The sequence below is a fragment of the Equus quagga genome, chromosome 1 (genome assembly GCF_021613505.1).
Source record: "Equus quagga isolate Etosha38 chromosome 1, UCLA_HA_Equagga_1.0, whole genome shotgun sequence".
Lineage (NCBI taxonomy): Eukaryota > Metazoa > Chordata > Mammalia > Perissodactyla > Equidae > Equus > Equus quagga.
Window position 1 is genome coordinate 39,648,812 of NC_060267.1, and position 23,452 is coordinate 39,672,263.

Consider the following 23,452-nt stretch of genomic DNA (forward strand, 5'->3'; position numbering starts at 1 on the left):
TCTGTTGTGAGGGGCGGGCGGCGCCGCGCCCCGCGGCCAGACCCCTCCTCCGCACCCCTCCCGCGCTCCCCCGCCCCTCGGCCAAGCGAAGGTTCCAGGATCGATAAACACCGCGTCCTGCCCCCAGGGCTTTGCCCGAAGGCTTCCCAGCCCAGAGCGCGATTCAAAGGGAGCATAATCCCCGCGCCCCCGATTGCTCTCGCTTTCAGACAACAGAAACGCAGCCTCTGAGCTTTGTTGTATACGAGCTATTGGATATCCAAGAGATTTTTCAAATATCTATCGCTTTCAAGTAGAAAGCTGTTGTTATTAAAGCACACGGAAGGCTTTTGCTGTTTGTGTTTTGTGTGCCAGATATCAAAGGTTCGACCAGTTACCGTGGCCCCAAGAAATAGGCGTGGAGTCAGACCTGACAAAACAAGTTTGCCTCTTCCCAGGCCCCTTGAATCACGTAATGTTGTATAAAATAAAAACTTGACTTTCTCTCACATTTTTTTTAAGATTCGCTTATTATCAATCTGGATTTCTACTTTCCCCTATCTCCCCAAAATTTCAATAACAGCTAACTTTACAGAGTCCTTGCAACGGTGTACGTTTTTAATTCCCCACAAAAACCTATAGATACTATTATAATGCCCATTTTACAGATGGGAAAAATAAAGTTTAAGGAAACAGTAAGTTGCTCAAGGTCGTAGTAGTAAGTGGCAACGCGTGGATTCAAACCGGCTTTAGTATTTCAGAAGTCTATTTGTATAACCACATTGCTATACTTATTTTTAAAGTCTTATTCCCCCGGCCCCGCTTTTTTTGTTCTGTGAACAAGAGAAGGGCAGATTTCACTGCAACTGAGCTCTCCCTCAACACCACCTAAGGGTGGGTAGCCTCTTCTCATTGTCTCTGGTCCTCGGCCACGCTTGGAATTGCTTATGCATCTTTGCAGCAAGATGACTCATTCCAACAGGATGCACAGTTCAATAATAATAGTACTACTTGGTATTCCTCTAGCACCTTTTTCTGACCAATTTTGGGTGCCTCCAAAGCATTATCTCATTCATCTTCCCAGTAGCTCGAAGAGGCAAAAATAATCTTTTTTCAACATTTAGGGAAACTAAGGCACAGAAAGAGGAAATGACCTTGGCCAAAGCCATATCCAGCAAGTCAGGTGGGGCCTGGGTGAGAATGCAGTTTCATTGGACGTTTTCTCTCATACTCAAATTCCCCAAGGCCATTGTGTCTTTGGTGAAAAGGAGGCTGCAATTACTGCTATAATTTTCCTGTCCATCTGCATACACCGGGGAAAAAAAATAGCATCACTTTAATGTTTTCTCTTTTTGGTTCCTTTGCATTCTCCTCTTTCCTTTCACTACTTATTGCTTCTTGACATCTTATCTCCTGCCCAGTCTCTGGAAAAAATGGCTTTTTTTAATCAATGGGTAACTAGCAGGAAATGTTTCACATTACCATCGGTGGTTACTGGATAAAACATAGCAAGAAAATCAAGATCTACTGACTTTGTATTATGCCGTCATTACAAATTAAAAAATCTAAAGTGAATCTCTTAGTCCACCTATAGTATTCGACGTTCTTACTGTGTACTGCTGAGAAGTCTTAAGTCAGCCATATGTTGTATAGGGATTTCTTTAGCTGTGAATCTTTGATTTTACAAGATTCATTACAAGGCATATTTCAAAAAGCGATAGAGATTCACTTAATAAAAATGTATATCTTAAGAAATGGCACTCATGATATTTAAATGGTAATCTAAAATCTTAAATACAATTCTATAATATGTCCCAGAATTTAGGGAAAGCTATATATACAAAATGAGACATGCTTCTGATTTGGGGAAATAGCACTGATGGCTTCCACGAGCCAATGAAAGCAACTTCATCCATTAGAGTGTCGTGCAAACTGGATAATTTTCACCCTTAATGAGTAAAACTGTATTTTTCTTAAAATTCTTCTAGAATGCCCTTTCTCTGTAACCTTATTGCCTTATCCTGGTGTGCTTTACCTTCTGGTTGTGTGTATGTGTGTTTTCTTTCACTGCAGGAGGCTAGGAATCGTGTCTTTCTCATCAGCGAATCCTTCCCAACCTTAAGTCAGTACTCAAATCGTTGTTGAATTTCATTTTCTTCCCAAAGCCTCAACCTTCAAACAGTTAGTTCCCAATAACATGTCCCTTTTTTATCGCCCCATACATCTTCAATACTGACTCAAACCTGAACTCACATCTAACTTCTGCTTTTTATTGCATTTTTTTCATATTTCCATCCTATGAGACTATTCAATTTCTTATATCATGATCTTCCTTTCTGAGGAGTAGTATCCTATGACTCTTGCAGCATCTCTGAAAAAAAAGAAGAGATTTAAAAAGTACTGAGCACTACGAATAAATATCACTCTGTCCATACATAGAGGACAATCCTTGTTCTGTACTGCTTCCAGTTCAAATATAAAAGAAAAATGCACAGATTGACAAGAAAAATGCATAGGAAAGTTTCTTAAAATATATGAAAGCAAGGAGAACAAGGTGACATCTTAGAAAACAACAAATTAATTTTCTCCCCTTTTAAAGGGAATGAAAAAAGCAGGAGCTCTAGAAAGTGGAGAAAGAGGCTTTTGAGAGACAAAAAAAATTCATATTACTATTTTAAAAAACTATTATTCATATACATTAATGTTTATTAAAATCTACTGACAAAGTTTTGTGACTTTAAGTTGTATTTCCAAGTTTATTTGTGATACCTTATATATCTTGTTACACTATTATTTCACAAAATAAAGAATATTGTAAACATTACATTTAACTTTTAACTAGTCAACTGTAGAGTGTTATATATCATGAACAGTTATAAGGAAGAACAAAATAGGGGATCCAGTTAGCTTCATGGAAATCTAGGCAGAAAGGATGGAGATGTGGGCCTAAGACAAGGGAAAAAAATAATATTTGGAAATCAATTTAGTAGGGATTTTTTCCTGTTTAGGAGTAAACTGATAGAGTTATGGATAGAACTATTTCATTCATTCATTCAAAAACCATATATAGGGTCTCCAATACATGCTATCCATTCTGCTGGATGATAGGGATTAAAAGACTTGGCCTGCTTTGGGCAGTTTAGAAAGGGATTTGGAGATGTAAATATTTATGTATAGTGTGAGAAGTAGCTTCTCTATCCCGGTCACAGAAATAAACCTTCTGTAACAGTTGTTTTCCAAGCATGTCTCATGAACCACTCAAGGCCTATCTCAAACTACAGTCTTTTAACGTTGATGTTTTGGAGAGCTCTTCAACTATGAGCGGGGAAAATTGAAAGGAATATGTAGCAGCACTGGGTACCTTGCTGCTGGCCCCTCCTTCTACTACAGTTGGGGTTCTAGAGTAAGTTTACAGCATCTGCCTGGAGGCATGGAGGATAAGAGAGAAAGAGACCGTTCAAAAATCTCTTTCAAATTAAACACCTCTTCCTTCACCCCAATCAGCCAAGCTCCCAGCATCTACTTCTCTCTTTGCCGTAGAAGAGAAAGACCAAAATTCAAATGGCAGAGAATTAAGAAAAAAAATATGGTATAATGCAGGGGCAGGGGGCTGGATGAGGTGGAGGAGATACTGAGTTAGGAGTCTGATTGAATTTTGTACCCGGTTTTGCCATTAATTAGCTGTATGACTTTGAACAAATCATTTAACCTCTATTCCCCACTGGATCCTTGTCTGTAAAGGCATTGGTGTGTCTAAGACATCACATAGGATTCTTTTTCCCTCTAAAGTCCCTCTGCTTTTACGGGGTTGGCACTCCAGTGGCTGATGTTGGGATGTTTTGTCACAGTGGGCGGACGCAAGTAAGAAGCCTGTTTAGGATTCTCTGTCACTCAGATGGTTTGTTAATAGAAAAGTTTGTAAGAGCAACTTACAGCGTTCTTTCACATGCAATATCGTATTTAACTTATACAAAGGGCTCTGTAATGTAGACATTGTTAACATATTAAAAACAAGAAAATGGGCTGCATGAAGATATTATATAGTATAGCCCTTAAGTGGCAAACTTAGGGCTTGAACCAGGTCCTTGAGACATTAGATTTCAAATTCTGTCCATAGGGTATTCTCTTCCTACCCAAGCTTCATTCCTTGTGTCCTCTTCCTTACCCCCAACCCCTCTCTTCCCTATTGTAATCAGTGTCTACTCTCACCACCTCACTGCCCCTGCTCTTTCAGGTCACAGTGTCCCCTGGAGGCTGCCAAGTCTGGTGGATGCTTTGTCCCAAGCTTTCTTGACCTCTCTGCTGTATTCATCTGGTCACCACTTCTCCTCCTTGAACCTTTCTCCTTTTTTGGTTTCACGACACCACTTCCGTGTGGTTCTTCTGCTCTTGCTATAGACTGTCTGCAGCACAGTCACCAGGAAAGCTTATTTAAGTATTGATTCCTGAGCTTCTCCCCAGACCCATTCAACCAGAACCTCTGAGGACTAGACCAAGGAATCGGCATTTAACAAGCACTTTGATGATTCTTATATACATTAATATCTGAGAATCACTGCTCAATATGGTAATAATTCCTAAGTGTTTATTTCTGGCTTAGACCTCTCTCCTGAGTTCTAGACCATATATCAAATTTCCCTCTAGGTATGTTCTTTCTGGAATATTCCTTCTCGATGTTCCTCAAGTAGGTCAAACTCAACATTCCGAAACAGGTCACTTTTCCTCCAAATACTTGCACCACCCATGTATTCCCCTCTTATTGAATGGTACCAGCATCCAAAGAAATATCCACATCAGAAACTTCAGAATCACCCCCCCCTCCACAGCTAGTTGGTTAATAAATTATGTTAATTGTACATTAAATATACCACAATGTTATCTCTCTTCCTCATTTCCCATATCCTAATATGAGCATTCATCACTGCTACCAGAATGATCTTTTTAAACATGCAAATCTGATTATGTCCCTTTCTTGCATAAAATCCTCTCATGGCTCAACAAACTTAGAGAATAAAATCCAAAAGCCTGATGCCAGGCATTCGACGCCCTTCTTGATCTGAGCCCTGCCTGCCCACGTTAGCCATATGGGATGGCCTACTGTTCTCTGAACAAACCAGGCTCTTTCAAGTCTCTGTACATACTCCTGTCTTTCCCTAGAACACCCTTTTCCCTGTTTACCTAACAAACTCCTACTTATGTTTAAATTCTTAACTCAAAAGTCACTTCTGCTAAGAAACCATCCCTGATTCCTTTGGGCCAATCTAGTTACTCCTTCCACCATACTCCTTTATCTTCTCTACTGAATTGTTATTATCGTCTGCATCTCTTTCTCCACCCTAAATGAAAACATTTTATTTATTTATCGTTATCACCTAGCCTTCAATAAATGTTATTTACAAGAATGAATAGCCGTACTTATATTTACATAGTGTCCTGTATTTTACAAAGTACTCCATATTTGATATTTATTTCTGTTTGTATTACTGCAAGTTGCCAGTGAATCATGTTTCTATCCTTTCTTAGATTTAACATTCTCTTTAGCTTTTTGTAGGCTACCCCATATAGAAGAGAAAAAAATGGCATTGGCCCAAGAGCAGCATAGCCCTGTATGAAAATAGCTGTTTTTTATAGAGCTGTCTACCTGGCTTAAAGAATACTAAGATTTGTAGTTATGGTGAATGAAATACTGAAGGACAGAAAGGATGTAGCTTTATATTTAATTTGTTAAAGAGATCTATGGAGAATTCTTTTGAATATAAGTTCTTCCTAGAAAAAGTAATATTGATAAAAATAATATATAGCACTTAGAAAATCAAATACTATAGCTGGATGAACTGGGAGGAAAAAACAAGTTAGAATCACTAATGATATGTATAGCTATAAGTAATAAAGGTTATCAGATCTCATGCCCTAAGCACAAGGGATAAAAGAAGGAGTGAAAGGGAATTATTTTCTCCCTCATCATTAGCGTTTTACACAGTGTATCAGTTCTCTCTGAATAGACAATATTTCTTTAATGTTTTGAGGTGCTACTTTCTTAAAGCAAGAAAAATTTTCCCACCTGACAATTCATATCTTTTTATGGAAAATTATATACATAGAGATGCATGTTTATGTATATATTTGGTTTTTACCAATTTTCCTCAGTTTCCAATTTATTATTTATGTAGAATTACACAAATGGTAATCTAAAATACAATATCTGTAGTTAATTGTAGTCTACTAAGAAAAATATAATGCAAATGCAAATACAAATTTTTGCATTATCATAGGCACTGCCTTGCATATAGTTAGTATTCAACAAATGTTTGGTAATGGAATGAATCATAAAATGGTGTACAGTGCTAGGAAAAAAAATTGGAGGCTTTTTAACAAAGCTCTTCTATTTTGGATACATTTTTCTTAAAACCAAGCAGCTGTAAATTCAGAATTGTCTCATCAGTTGAATTTCTGATCTGAAGAACACACGTTTGACCTAAGAAAATCAAGAAAAAGTTATGGATAGTTATAATAGGAAATGAACAGGTTTAAAAGGAAATGGACTAAAAAAATTAATCATAGCTTAAATTTCTCTCTTTTTACAAGATTGTGTGTGGGTACGAGAGAGAAGGAGAGAACTGTGCGGTGGAACCCATTTTGGTGAAAGGTTTGTTGTTCACTGAAGGCCGGCCCCACTAGAATTTGTGTGAGGGTGTAAACGTAGGAAACAACATTGGTTAGAGTTATGTGTGTTATTCTATTTCTAATTGTATCATTCTGAGCCCAATTTTACCATTCGTAAAGAAGACATAGAATTAACTATTTATGCTTTTTACTAGAGTATCTTAAGAAAGTTTTTTCTCTGGCAATCCTGATAAAAGGGTGATTTAAAACTTTTTATAATTGTCATAACATTCATCGTTGACAAAATGCAATTAATCGTCAGCAATAGTTAACATGTTCAGAAGATCAGATGATATTCTAAATATTGATGAAAATAGAATCACTTGTGTTCATAAGTAAAAAATTGGTGCTAAATATTTTGATAGAGAAGTTCTCTCTATACTGTTGCTTACTCTATGATAACTACTTCGGTTACATTTGATTAGAGATCCTTTATCTGCAGTTTATTACTCATTCTATTTGAGTAATGGACACTTTTCATGAATCTAATATATGTTGTATTTTAGGCTAAGGATTCTTGGAATACAAACAAACGCAAATTCAGGTTTTGGCCCTAAAGGCATTACAGTCATGTTAGGGTGGTAGGGAGTGGGGAAAAGATAGACAGGTATTATATCAGTAATAAGTGGTATCATAGATACCGCACAAGATGGAAGATAAAAGCTTGTCTAAAGGGCATCCATCTTGTGACCATGGAGAGAGGTGCCTAGGGAGGCCTTCCTGGAGAAAGTGGGACCTGAGTTATCTTGTCAATCAACATTAACTCTGCAAGGATTTCTTGAAACTGGTAAATTACACCTTAAGCTGACTCTGCCCTCCTTTCTCCCTCCTCCAGCTCTGTTAGGGTATTAGGTACAAGAGGTCCAGGGCCATGTGTGGCGGAAACTAATTTTTACCCCAATATCTCTTCTCCCTGTTAGATCTCCCCTGATTTTTTGTTGGACACATGGATGCCTGAACCAAAAGAACATTTTCTAGGCGCCCTTTTACCTCAATGTGAGCCCTTGGATTGGGTTCTGGTAAATGGGATGTAAACAAAGAAACGTATGGCAGATTATGGGAAATTTGCATAAAAGATGGTTGGCAAATCCTTGGTCCTGTTTGTTTCCTTTTTCCTCAACCTGCTGCTTGGAATGTGGATGAAGAAGACAAAGGCTCACACCCTAGGGATGGCAGAGCAGACACCTAGATATAACCTGGGTCCCTAAGGACTTCAGGCAGCAGAGCCAACATAACAACTTTGAAATGCTTCCTTCACTCTTACAAGTGACGGAGAAATCAAATCCATCTGTGTAAACTAAAGCTATGTTGGGGGAAGGTCACCTGCTACTCTCAGCTGAGCCTAATCTTATCTGATATATCATGTCTATCTTACCAGCACTTAGCACAATGCCTAGTACATGTCAAGTACTCAATAAATTTTTGAATGAATGAATGTATGAATCTCCACACACATCAAAATTACATACATAAAATTTGCCACACGCCCCCAAAACTTCTAATTATTCCTTTAGATGAATTGGACATTCTCATTGCTTACCTTGTTATTTCCTGAGAGTAAGGCAGATGCTTACAGAAGCTGCTTTAGCTCATTCTGGTAATTACACTATTAATTTCTTTGATATTTTAATTTGAACTATATCAGTCCAAAGTTTGTTGAACTTCCAAATATCCATACTACTTTACAAACCAAAAGCAATGTGGACAAAAAACTTGAACCGAAATAACTCCCTTGGCCAACTGTACCCTGAGGGACATGTGTTGTGTTGTGTTTATGTTCTGTATCCCCAGCTCTCAGGGAGAGGCTCAGAATACCAACCACGCCAGTATTATCAAAAGTCTCCCGAACACGTGCTCTATAGAAAAGCACGACTTATTAGGGGAAAGACAAAGCTGTCAAGAGATTTAAATCATACAGTTTTTTCTACATATAATGAGGTCTAAAGGGTAAACTCCGCCCCCCCCCCCAGGAAGATTAGCTCTGAGCTAACATCTGCCAATCCTCCTCTTTTTGCTGAGGAAGACTGGCCCTGACCTAACATCCATGCCCATCTTCCTCTACCTTATATGTGGGATGCCTACCACAGCATGGCTTGCCATGCTGTGCCGTATCCGCACCCGGGATCCAAACTGGTGAACCCCGGGCCACCGAAGTGGAACGTGTGCATTTAACCACTGTACCACCGGGCCGGCCCCGAGAGTAAACATTTTAGAAAACATAAAAAAATACTTCCAAATTGTTCCAGTCCATTACTTGGTAGTGCATTTTGATTAAACATTTTCAGATGCGAGAAAGAGCATTAGACTCAGAGATCTAAGCCTTGTGTAACTTTGATGCCGGTTATTTTCACTTTCCGTCTCCCTGTAAAATGGGGGAATGTTTACCGACCACATTTCATTATGTGTGTTGAAACAGATAACATCTTGAAATAGCTTGAAGTTCTCAGATATAAATGTTTAAAAATAAAGATGGCATTTTTCTAGAGTAGAGAAGAAAGAAAGGTAATTAAAATTAGTAGTAATTTGCATGTTGTTCTCATCTCTGGGCAGCTTGCTGTGATTTTTTTCTCTATAGCCCATCACTTATTTTCAAAATAATTACTCAAAAATAAAATTGGAGCAGGATTTGTTCCCGTATGAAATAGTTATATGTGAGAATTGTCCTCCATAAAATTATACTTCATTTGGAGATTGAAATGAGTCGTTTTTAAAAACAGTGAGAAAGAAAGAAAGGAAGGAGGGAAGGAGGGAAGGAAGAAAGGAGAGAGGGAGGAAAGGAAGGAAAGAAGGAAGGAAGAAAGCAAGGAAGAAACGAAGGGAGAGGAACAATACTACATCATGATTCTGATTATCTGTGAGTTAATGCTTAGAAGCTCAAATTGATTTTTCGAAGTCTTTCCTTTTTTTCTGCTCAATACCCTCATTATAGAAAATTGTATTAGTTAATTCTCTCTTTTCAGACCAGAAGAATCTATCATCAGAAGTAACTTTCTCTTCTCCAGTCCTTTTATTTAAAGGTTTATGGTTGCAGTGCTGCAGGAGTAAATAGAATCAGCAGAATTATGAAGCTGGATCAGAAGGGAGAGGCTGAAGGAGAGTCTCCACTGATGGAGATGGGTTAAAGAGAAGGGCTGAGCGAGTCGCAGAAGGAAGGATCTTCATCAGGCAATTAGAATGGCTCTCCAAATTGTTCCAAGAGATTTAGGTACCTAAACAGCCTCATGCGTAGTATCCAGGAAAAATTCATTGAATCAGAAATACTGTGGCTTGAATAGGCCTCATTTTCTTTATCTCATCTTACAGATGAGGACATAGAGGCAGGACCAGCTACATAATTTGTGGGGCCCAATGCAAAATGAAAATGTTGGGCCCCTTTTTCAAAAATTATTAGGCATTGCAAGGTGGTGACAGCAGAGCATTAAAGCGATCATAGGATGCCTCTGAGGGCCAGGCCCTGTGTGACTGCACAGGCTGCAAGCCCATGAAGCCAGTCCACAGAAAACGTAGACAGGTTAAATGATTTGTTGAAGGTGAATGATTTATTTAAGGTGATAAAACTGGGTAGGAGCCAAGCTCAGCTCCTAATTCCTTGTTTAGTTTTTGTTTTTTTCCTCTGCATTCTATTATTTCTCCTTATTCACTTCTTGTTCAGATTAGAATAGGATATATTTATTCATTTGTTCTTTAATTTAATAAGGATTTCGTGACCCCAGACTATGTTATAGGCTCTATATTAATAATTGAGGAAAGAATTATAAGACAATTCCTTTCCTTAACTACTACTTAACATTGTACAGAAGAAGGACTTCAGGGAAAAAAAGAACCATTTCTATAGAGGTTGTGGGGAAGGTGGAACTCACGTATACTGCTAGTGAGAACTAAACAGGTATAATTTTCTGGAAGCCAACTTGACCATGAGAGACCAATGTCCTAAAATGAGCGGCCTGGAAATAACACGTCTTGGAATTTATCCTAAGGCAATAATAAGAAACGTGGGTAAAGTTATATGTACAGAGTGGTTCACAGTGATTTTTTTTCTCATAGATGCCCAAGAATTTGGGTTTTGTTGGGCACATTTTGGTAGACCTATGCTGTTAACACATGGCCATTAAAAATGTGGTTTTAGAAGATTATTAATATGGGAAAATGTTTATAATACATAATTAGTGAAAAAGCAAGGTTTCAAATAGTACGTATAGCGTGACACTTTTTCTTTTTTGGTTAGAAAATATCTGTTTGTAACTAGGAAAGAACGGAAAGACACATACCCAAATGTTAGCAGTGATTAACTTTTTGTAATTAGTTTTTCTCTCTGTATTTAGTTGTATTTTCCAGTATTTCTTTTTTTTTTTTTAAATTGAGGTATAATTGACATATTACTTATACTAGTTTCAGGTCAATATTTCTTTATTGAGCATATTTTATTTTTATAATAAACAAAATTTTACATTCTACCTACATTAAGCTATGAAGACCGATGTTTTCTTAAATGCATAGAGAAGAAAGGCAGCAATTCTACATTTTACCATTGGAAAAAATGGATTAAATTTCATCCATAAAAGCTCATGATAAACTAAACTAAACGTCCATCATAAACTTGGGTGAATTGAAATATTCCCTTTATAATTGAAAGAATTCTTACAGGTCACATAATCTAATCTCCCAATGAAAGTAGAAATTGACTCTATAATACTCCAATGTGCAATCTAAACTTACTGAATTTAGAGGTAGATTCTCTTTATTTATAAAAACCTGGATCTTAGCTAAATTATAACAAAAGAGAAGCCAATTTTGAATCAGAACACCAGTAATCTGTATCTATGCTATGGATATTTCGGGGTAACTGTGCATGGTAAAGGAAGGAGAGAGTGGGTTACTCAGTGGATGCTCTCTGAAAAATCCATCCAAATTGAATAGTAGATTTTGGCCAGTGTACTTTTTATTTAGAGTGTGCTCCGTGTCGCTGTTCACCAGAGCCTCTGTTTTTAATGTACAGATAAGAAAATAAGGAACACTTCACCCAGAGCACTCTCAAAGGGCCTGATCTCCCAGATTCTATTCATAAAAACATCTAGGACAAGGGCTTCATTCGGAACCTCACTCAGTAACTTATTTTTATATTTGCAATTTTATAGGTAACAAACCTGTTTTTATAATTGTTGCATTTTGTGCAGTGAGAAGGCAACTTTCAAAACCCAATATGAAATTAAAGAAACCAAACACACACACACACACAAATAATATGAATAGTCTGGTGCCATTTTCAAATCCCAATTTTATAAGAAAAAAATGGAAAAATGTCTAGAGGGTTATAAGAAAATATTAATAGTCATTATCTCTGGGGAAGAGCTTATAAAAAAATTTCAGAATGACAACGTGATTTCTAAGAGGACAGTTCCTTTAGAGAAGTACTGAATGCGGCAGACTGCTAGGAGTGATTGGACGAATCAAGGAGTATGTTGCCGGAAAGCAGCTATTGCATTGAACTGGCCATTGCTTTATTCGAAAATCCCATTTTCTATCTTTTTTTTTTTTGCCTGTAAAAACTATCTAAATACTCTACAGTAGTGAATCTCAACTTTTTTTTTCCTTGATCCCTGTTTGCCGTACCTGCTCTGTGCCCCAGATTTCCAAGACAAATGGTCTGTGAATTAATGTTGTACATCTTTTAGCGTTTGATACATAAAGTTTGTTCAGTACACTGTGCAATGACAAAGATGGTAGTAAAATTACTTTTCCTTAAAAATGATAGCCACTAAATAAAAGCACAAAAACCTATGTTCTATAGCTTAGAGTGTACTTTCTTATTCTAGAAAATATTCTGAAAATTTTAGTTCACTTCTTGTCTTCTGTGAATTCTTTGAAACCCACAATAATTCCTCTAGCATTCATTATAATCATCAACTTGACCAACTTTGTTATAATGCAGTTAGACTGAATTTGAGCTAAGAATTATATCTACATTAGTTTCCTCTCCCCTCAGTTTTCCCTGCCTATCTGCCCAAACACAAAAACAAAACAAACAACAACTAAACATCTTTCTTAGCATCATTGTATCTTTCTTCTCTTCTCGCCACTTCATAGTTGTCAGAGCTTACGATCCTTTTTGGCCTCAGTGTACTTTTACGTTTTCTCCCATCTCACCTCTTTCCCAGCTCCTCTTCAGCACCAGTCTAATCCTGAGGACTGCTAGTGAATTTTGCCAAATCCCTCTTTAAAGATATGGATCTAGAGAATAGAGAAGAAAAGAAATTTGCTTTGAAACCTCTTGCTTTTTTGTTTGGGGAAGGTTGTAGATCATGGTACAGTCATGTGCTGCATAATGGTGTTCTGGTCAATGACGGGCTGAGTATAGGATGGTGGTTCTATATGATTAGTACCATACAGCCTAGGTGTGTAGTAGGCTATACCATTTGGTTTGTGCAAATACTGTAGGGGAGGAAGAAATTTTCCTCTACACTTCTGGGTTCTTCTGGCTGATTTAAGAATTAAATTGACAGGAGACAGATTAACAGAAGAAAAACAAACAAAAGTTTAGTGACATGTGTACATGGGAGAAACCCAGGAAAACTGGGTAACTCTCCAAAATGGCAGAAGCCCTCACCTTAAATACCATCCTCAGCTGAAGACAAAGGAGGATGTTGGGGGTGAGGAGAGTTGGGGACCTCAAAGGAAGGAAAGTGATTCACAGGTAGGTGAAAAGGAGCAACCATTTGGAAAAAAGTATTTGACCACACAGAAACAGAAGAACACAGAGAAGAACCTAACAAACAGGCTTTTCTAGTTTCCTCTCTGTCTTCTGAGCTTTGTGTCTTTCTATTTCTTTTGTTTCTATTATTAAAAATAATCAGTCTAAAGTTATCCTCACATTAAAGAGACACGTTTTGAGGTAGCAAATTTTGTCCCCCTTCAGTACACTGTATGATGTTCGCACAGTGACGAAATCGCCTAATGATGCTTTTCTCAGAATGTATTCCCGTCTAGTGGATACAAGCCTATATACCCATTAAAATTAATGTTATTTTTCAACTTAAAAGAATTAACTCGAGGAGAAACTTTTCAGGGATAAATAATGCTCATGAAGTGGAAGGAAGATAGTAAGCAGAAAAGGGTCCTATGGAGGGATAAATTCTATCACTCAAAACAACTCCAGAGGGGCCGGCCCGGTGGCTCAGTGGCTAAGTTTGCACGTTCTGCTTCTGCGGCCGGGGGTTTGCCAGTTCAGATCCCGGGTGCGGACATGGCACCGCTTGGCAAGCCATGCTGTGGTAGGCATCCCACATAGAAAGTAGAGGAAGATGGGCATAGATGTTAGCTCAGGGCCAGCCTTCCTCAGCAAAAAGAGGAGGATTGGCAGCAGTTAGCTCAGGGTTAATCTTCCTCAAAACAAAACAAAATAAAACAAAACAAAAACTCCAGAACCTTGTGTTTATTTCAGATTTCGTCATAATAGAAAGATTTGTAGAACTGAGTTGGTAAGAATTTTAGCAAACAGTTGGCCTATCTGGCAATGTTAACTAATAAGATAAGTAAAGACCATAATAAAAATAAAGTGAGAAAATGAAATATCGAAGATATAAATATTCAAAGAAATGATTCATTTTGCCTTATCCTTAGATGGGTAGGAATAAAGGAAGAGTCATCAAAAGGGAAAAGGAGGAAGAGGCATCAAGGACACTTGTTAGCATGTCATCTTGAGAAAGTGACATTGGGGAAAGATTTTATATTGACCCATGGTTGAAGTTGGAAGGAACGGGAGCAAAAGGCACAAATACATTTTTACTGTCTTTGTTATTTTATGGATGTAATGCTACTTGATTATAGCAATCTCCTCCTACTCCATCCCAAGAATATTCATTAACCCTAAATATTGTGGAGAAATTGCTTTTTCTTATAAAATGATTATGATTAAAATTCCTGCTAAATTTTGCATACTGATAGTACAAACTTCTGCGTAGCATAGCAAAATTCAGACTTTATTAACTTAGCAATTAAGAAAAATATTCAGTTACATAAAAATAAAAACATTGGTTCTGCAAAAAAGTTAAACAGAATTACCATATGATCCAGCAATTCCGCTTCTAGATGTATAATCAAAAGAATTGAAAGCAGGGACTCAAACAGATGCTTGTGCACCAATGTTCTTAGCAGCATTATTTGCAATAGTCAAAAGGAAATAGTCAAAGGAAATAACCCAAATGTCCATCAGTGGATGAATGGATAAACAAAAGGTGGTATATACATACAATGGAATATTATTCAGCCTGAAAAGAGGAATGAAATTATGATTCATGCTACAGTATGGGTGAACATTGATAACATAATGCTAAGTGAAATAAGCCAGACACAAAAGAACAAATACTATATGAGTCCACTAATATAAGGTACCTAGACTAGGCAAATGCACAGAGACAGGTAGTGTAATAGAGGTTACGAGGGACCAGAGGAAGAAGGGAATGCAGAGTTACTTTTTAATGGATATAGAGTTTCTGGTTAGGATGATGGAAAAGTTGTGGAAATTGATAGTGGTGATGGCTGCACAACATGGCAAATGGACTTAACACCACTGAATGGTACGCTTAAAAATGGTTAAAATAGTAAATTTTATGTCATGTATATTTTACCACAATAAAAACATATTTAAAAAAGAAAAAAAGACACTAACGGTATTTAATCAACACAGAAGTTTTGAAAAATGCCATAGCCTTATACCAGAAATGGCTCTTGTTTTCAAGACAGCAGTATATTTTCTCTCTCTATGTTTTTCAAAGTTTGAGATAATTTGTTCTTCAAATTTCTCATCAATCAAGGCCAGACTACTGAACACTCTGCAGGGGAAAAATATGTCATGCTATTAACCAAATAAAGCTAAACAGAGTCCTTAATAACCTAATGCTCATTTTTTTAATTCCTCACTGTGTAGTTTGCTGCCTTTTTCAAAAGTAAATGACTACAAACCCTTCAGCATTTCTCTGACCAGGTGTTCCCTGGGACACAGTGTGAGGAATACTGCTAACCAGTCACCTGCGTGGTGTAATTTGTGGATTGGCCCCCGCAATTGATTGATTCATTTATTCTCTTGTCATTCTTTCCTTATTTTATTCTTTCTGTCATTTTTGGATCAATTTAACACTTATTTATTGGGTACCAACATTGGGCCAATCAGTATGCAAGTGCCATTCAGTGACCCTGGTGAACTTCCTATGTCTAAATGTGAATAATCTGAAATAGCTTCTGTTTAGCATTCACAATTATCCCTGAGTCTATCCAATTAAGGTCTTCCGCAGCTTCATGTGGAACCATGTCACTTTATTATGCAAAAGAGATGGGAGAAAAGAAGCTTCTCAGTTGGGATTGGTCAGGGTCTAGGATGTGGAAGAAGGATCTTCACTTACTGTCCCAAGGACCTTTTCTCCCTTGCCCTAGAACGCTGGAGAGCTTGCTTTGCCTTCTAGCCACTCCCTAGGTTCATGCTATAGGACTGTCTCTACTTTTTTTTGCATGTCTACTTTTCATTTAAGTGGATGTGGGGTTTCCAGGTCAGAAACATGGGACACACTGTTCTTTGGGACTCCTCTCCCTCTGAATCTTGTTTTCCCAAGGGAAGAATCTCCTTGGCCTCCAAGTGTCAGAGGCTTATTCATTTATTCATCAAAAATATACTGAGAATCCTCTGGTACCTGTATTTTGTCAGGCACTACGGAAACAAAAATGAATAAAATCTGCTTCTTGACTAGAAAAACTAGACACATACAAATCTCACAAAAATGCAGTGGGATAAGAGATGCACCATCAGCATCAGCTGAGTTATGGCAATTCCAAATATCTATTGAATGCTCATCATGTATCAAACACTCTTCTGAGTGCTTAATATGTATTCACTTGCTGTATATCCATAACAGACTTGTGAGGTAGTTACTCAGATTACCCCCATTTTATAGATAAAGGAACAGGTCCACAGTCACACAACTAATAAATGACAGATCTGGGATTTGAATGCAGCAGTTTGACTTTAGAGTTGCTAGTGTTAATCACTCTTCTATGATGCTTCTCTAGTGTTGGTATAAGGCAGTAGAGGAGAGGCCTCTCCTGTGAAAATCACAATGGAAGTACCACTTGAGCTGGGTCTTGATGGATGACTCATATTTCATCCAGCGCTGTGTAGACGTGTGCATGTATCAAGGTGGGCAGAGAGGGCAGTGGGGAAGGGACTGCTCCTCATACATACGGCTGTATAAGTCGTGCACAAGAATGCCCAGCTAAGGAAATGAGGGGGAGGCTGGAATCTATATCCACTTTGCTGGCTGAACTGTGTACCCTGGGGCAGGTCTGCAGCCACCTGGGAGAAAGGGTGCAATTTCCATGAAGGTACTGTATATTGTTCTTTCCATCTGGTTTTCTGGGACAGATCAACTATAGATTAAAATTTAAACTAAAAAACTTGATTTAAAAGACTCCTTTTGTGCTTGTCTTCCAATTCTTGTCTCAGAACTCCAGCACTTCAGATACTGTCATCAATATTGCCTTCTTGTCATTACTGGGCCTGCCTGCCCTTCAAATTATCCCTATTCCAAAATGAATTTTTCCTCCTCCCTAACCATGAGAACATTTCCACATTTTTAAATACATCTGGGAACTCACTGGTTTCTTCATAGTTCACATTACGGTGTGAATGACTGATAATTCTCCTTAAAACTCTAAAAAGAGGTTGCTTATTAACAGAAGATGCAATTAATAGAGTTTCAGGCAGGGCGCACATATTTTTGGATAGAGGGAACAATTTGATACCTTGTGGGTAAAATTAAGAGGTCGAGGGAGCCAGCCCAGTTGTGCAGTGGTTAAGTGCGCATGTTCCGCTTTTGTGGCCTGGGGTTAGCCAGTTCTGATCCCAGGTGCGGACATGGCACCACTTGGCACACCATGCTGTGGTAGGCGTCCCACACATAAAGTGGAGGAAGATGGGCATGGATGTTAGCTCAGGGCCAGTCTTCCTCAGCAAAAAGAGGAGGATTGGCAGCAGATGTTAGCTCAGGGCTGATCTTCCTGAAAAAAAATTTAAAAAAGAAAAAGAGGTCTATTCACCTGTATTCTGTTTAGGTTCAAGATTTTAGGGAAGTGTTTACTCTCACTTGGCCTTTCCATACAACTGACCTAGAAATATACTACCAAGCGCATATCTTAGATCATTTCTTGCCCTTCCTTTGGGCCCATGGTCAGCTCTGTTTCTTTGTTCTTTTGGGAGTTATCCTGTTCCTCAGTTGACAGCTGTCTCTAGCTTATATCCTCATGGAATCATTTTCCCAGATCCACCCCAGAAAGAGTCATCTCCAGCCCTACCCCAGTTCCATTTTGGGTAGTTTGAGCGAGACCAAGATATTTTTCTTGAACATTCAGCATGATGATCGGACCCAATCCATTAGCTAATATTATTTAATATAAACTCCACATTATGTAGGGGTGTTGCTGACAGCAAGCCCAGAAAACGTTCTGTTGGCTTTTTTTCTCTTAAGCTCTTTTTTAAAAAATGCAAATGCTCCAAGTGCGAATAGCACTTTTGACTAATTTACACTGAAGTGTTAGTGATTTTTTTTTTTTTCTGATGGCCTTTTTTCCTCAGGAGGAACTTAGGCAGGGAGGTTAGAGAATGGAGGAGGAAGGATATGGAATGGGAAAGGGAGGGAAAAGAGGCAATGAAAGGGAAGAGGAGGAAGAAGCATAATTGAAACTGATGATACTTAAAGACTTCATCATTTAGCCACTTCATAGTTTTTACTTTGGGGACAACATTTTAGAATCGTATGTGGAGGAATGCATTAAATGCTTTTACTTTTTAACTGTTACTTGTAAGGAACCCTAGGAGGACTATTGCGAATCCCAAGTTTCAAACACAGAATTTTTTGAAGTATCGATCCAGACATTTCACGGTATTTATTACAGAGAGGCAAGCATTCCTACTCTTGATAAATAAGAAACGAGCTTTCTATTCACGTATCTCATGGACTCTGTGAATTCTTTAAAGTTTGTGAAATAATAAAATCTTTCACTCAAAGTGTGACAATATTATATCATGCCTTGATATAAGAAACAGATTTCCTCCGAGCTATATAAAGAAAAGAAGGATCTCTTATAAAGAGACAAGATATCTCACAGAACTCAAGGGCAAGAATACCGCCAGATCTCCCAAGGGACTGGATCTGAGGGCTGAAAAGTCATCGGTGACCCGGCAACTCTTGGTATATTTTTCCTTTCCCTTAATTTCATCCCCTCTCCCACTGCACATTCACCATAGTCTTGAATTTTCCTATCTCTGTGTTTCTACTCTCTTTATACAGAGCAGCTTTCTTCAGTTTTACATGCCACATGTGTGAGGTTGCCAGATTCAGCAAATAAGAATATAAGATGCCTGTATTTTACCTGGCATCCCTAACATCATGTCTGGCCAATCCATTGCCCTCATTTCCTGGGTCTATCTGTCCCTACCAGAGCTAATTTACAGGAGTTTCCATGTCCTCATTCAAAATTCAGGAGGGAGAACCTAATTAGTTCAGCCTGGGACAGTGGCCAGCCCTAGTGGGTAAGGCAGTCACAGGGCTCATCTCTATAGGTGGGAAGCGTTGTTAGGAAAGGGGTAAGAGCTGATGAGTCAGTTCCAAATGATACCTACTAAATATAAATTTAAGCTATAAGTAAATCTTGCTATACATATAGAAGTCGCTTTTGCAAATGTCTTGAGTTTATAGACCAAGTTTTATTGGTCTTTGTATTTCCTGGTGTCTGGCATCTGGTACTTCATATATTTGGGTGAATTGAGTTAAACAAGAAAAATTTCAAAAATCATCCTATTTTCAGGGCTAGCCCCGTGGCCGAGCGGTTAAGTTCGTGTGCTCTGCTGCAGGCGGCCCAGTGTTTCGTTGGTTCGAATCCTGGGCGCGGACATGGCACTGCTCATCAAACCACGCTGAGGCAGCATCCCACGTGCCACGACTAGAAGGACCCACAATGAAGAATATACAACTATGTATGGGGGGCTTTGGGGAGAAAAAGGAAAAAATAAAATCTTAAAAAAAAAATCATTCTATTTTCCTATTAATTTGAGTATCTGAAAATGCGGATGGAGAACAGAACAACTATCCAAAAGTGGTGCTCTAAGTTACTAAGGCTTAGTTGCTTTTATGGGATAGTATAATAAAGGATCAAGCAGAGAATGATGTCAACTTAGTGTAGACAAGAGTTGTTGAAAAGCTCAGTGATTTAAAAATAGTTTAAATATTTTCTCTTCAGCACATTTTACCAAATAGATATCTTTTAAAAGTACGTAAATTACCCCAAGAAGGTTAACATACTAGTCAATCACTAAGAGGGGAATTATTTTATTGAAATTTCAGATTAAGGGGCTGGCCTGGGAGGCATAGTGGTTAAGTTTATGCACTCTGCTTTGGTGGCCCAGGGTTCATTGGTTCAGATCCCGGGTGTGGACTGCACACTGCTTATCAAGCCATGCTGTGGCAGGCCTCCCACATATGAAAACACATGGGAAGGTGGACACAGATGTTAGCTCAGGGTCAATTTTCCTCAGCAAAAAGAGGAAGATTGGCAGATTGGCAGTGGATGTTAGCTCAGGGCTAGTCTTACTAAAAAAAATAAAAAATAAAAAAATTTTAGATTAAATGCTTTTTTCCTAATAAACAATAAAAAAAAAATCCTCTTTTTTTTTTTTATGACCATTGCCCTGTTATTTTCTTTCTTCTCTTTTGACCACTCATAATACTCTCTACATGTTGACTTAATCCTATTTTTCAGGTTGCTTTATAAACAATGGTAGCTAGTGACTTTTAATTTATTACCTATCACTTATATGACGCTAACTACGTATGGGATAAAATCCCATATCCTATGTTATCAACATCTATAGCACTGATGGCTAAAAGTCATGGTATCATCAATCCACTTGGGGTCATAATGTTATAGGAGGCAGAACATGGAGGGGAAGAAATGAAACCTGGATCACATGACCTGGGCTTGAAGACACCCGGCCTAGCTCTCCTTACTATCTACTGTGATGCCTTAGGCAAGTTTCATAATCTCTGTAAGTCTGGGTTTCTTGAAAGCAGGGATAAATATGTCTGCTCTGGCCACTTGCCAGTGTTGTTAATTGAATGAGATAATGTATGTGAAAGTGTTTGTAAACTATAAAACACTTCACAAGAACACGATTCTACTTATTGTTACTGTTTGATAAAAGATACTTGTAAATCTCGTTAATATCTAACAAAAGTGTGATTGTATATTGATGGTTATTGTGAGCTAGAGGTACAAGCTATAAAGATAGAAATATTCAGGGGCCGGCCTGGTGGTGCAGTGGTTTAGTGTGCACTTTTCGCTTCGGTGGCCTGGGGTTCACTGGCCTGGATCCCAGGTGTGGACATGGCACTACTTGGCAAGCCATGCGGTGGTAGGCGTCCCACATATAAAGTAGAGGAAGATGGACGTGGATGTTAGCTCAGGGCCAGTCTTCCTCAGCAAAAAGAGGAGGGAGGATTGGTGGCAGATGTTAGCTCAGGGCTAATCTTCCTAAAAAAAAAAAAATTAAGATAGAAATATTCAGAGAAAAATAATCCTCCTGAAATGAATACTACTTTATGTACCATCTTTAAGGACAAAACCATTCTTATTGCTTATTGTTATTTTTTAATGCATATTTTTTTTTAGATTTTATTTTCCTTTTTCTCCCAAAGCCCCCCAGTACATAGTTGCATATTTTAGTTTTGGGTCCTTCTGGTTGTGGCATGTGGGATGCCACCTCAGCATGGCCTGATTAGCTGTGCCATGTCCGCGCCCAGGATCTGAACCAGCTAAACCTGGGGCCACTGAGCGGAGCATGCGAACTTGACCACTTGGCCATGGGCTGGCCCCTAATGTATAATTTCAGATGAACAGAAAGTACACTAGGCTTGGGGAAAATATGAGCTATAATCGAAAGAAATATGGGTAACAAAGCCCTCATGGTTACCACATTGTTTGATTTCCATGCTATGCCACTGTCTCATCCCTTATCCTCATTTTGTTGGAATCCTCAGAGAGAGAGAACATAGCTTTTGGTGCACCCCCTTCCCCACACAGAGACTTTAGTATCAGTATCTATTCTCTTTTCATTTCATTTCCCTCCATAATGTTAAGCCTCACCATTTAGTAAAAAGGAGAAATAGTTCCTCCTCACAAAATGGTGGAAGACTTGTGGGAATGCAAATGTTTCTTTGTGCAGAAAGCTTTCTTCTCGTAATGAATGTGGAACATATGGATCTTGCCTGTGGTGATTTTGAGGCCCTAACTTGGACCTGGTACACATAGGTGGTCAATAAATGACAGTTGAATGGATAAGTTGATTGACTGTAGCTTGGCTGAATTATTATATTCTGAAGAAGACAGAGAAATATATTTTTGTTAATTAATTCCTTTAACTATATAAAAGTAACATTACAAAGACTTTGACCTTGAAATTGCCTATGGATGCAATTCCCCAATATAAAGTACTTGTGGAACAGAATAATACTATTAAATCAAAACACTTGTGACTTGCCTTATTTGGGAACCCTTGTAAATATCCATTTTGAATATTGATAAAGCAATGCCCATATCCTCTTTTATATTAATGATTTTATTATTTAAAATTTTAAAGTCAGTTGAATTCATGGCTAACCACGCTGAATTGAATTTCAAGTCTATGCTGTTAACTTGGAAATGATTAACATTTACAAAGGAAAAACAAGCAGGCTATTTCCAGGCAAGTTTTATGTTTACAAGTTGTAGAAAGATTGCTTATTTTAACCAGTGAGATTGATCTGGGGTGACGAACTTCTAAAATAAGATGGACTATGGCCAATTTGACCTAGAGACACAGAAAATGAGTTATGAAAACAATATACAGGCAGGATAGAATTGCATTGAGGCGCAGTTTTTAATATGGGATGTAAGCACTGGTTATTATTCTGTTTCTTTTGTTAGATTCATAGATTCTATAGTTGGAGCATTTCAACTAGTGAATATGTCAGGTTTGCTGACATACTCACTGTGGAGTCTATAATTGCTTGTCATTTCATGATGCTTTATTTGTTTCATGCTGTTGTTTACCATCACCATCCAGGCTTGTAGAATTCTGCCCCTTATTTACAATGCCAGTTTTCTGTCCTTATGCCTGAAAAAATTATCTCCATTTCATTGCTTTCCTTTGTGACTTGTATCTTGCTTAGGTCCCAAGTTTCTGCCTAACTGGTTAGAGGAATACTTCTGGGCTGGCCACTGTAATTTGTTTAATCGGGGCCAGGTCATGGGAACAGAGCAATGATTCTGAGAATGATTTTCCCTCAGCTGAGGTCTGGCCACCCCAGAGAATAGACTTAACGTTATGGGAGCCACAGCATCCTGTCTCAAAACAGGGGACATGTAGCCCTGAGAAATCATTCTGGGAAAGAAATCTGGAAATTAACCTGAAAATAGGGGATGCTGGAGGGTAGACTGGAACAAAATATCTGCTATGCTTGAATGGCAGTTGCAATGGTCATATACTTTAGCTCAATTGTCTTGTGTTAGTTAAAATGAATGCAATATATTTTTTGCTTCTCCTTCATAAGTAATCACATTCGCATATTGCTCAAATTTTTCCACCAAAACTTTTTCTGTAAAATTTTAGTAAATTCAGTTTTGGATTACAATTAATAATTCATTTATCAAAACAGTAGTTCTCTAGCAGAGAAATAGATACAAGATTAAAAATAAAAAACCCAACCAATCTTACATTATAATAAAGGGAACA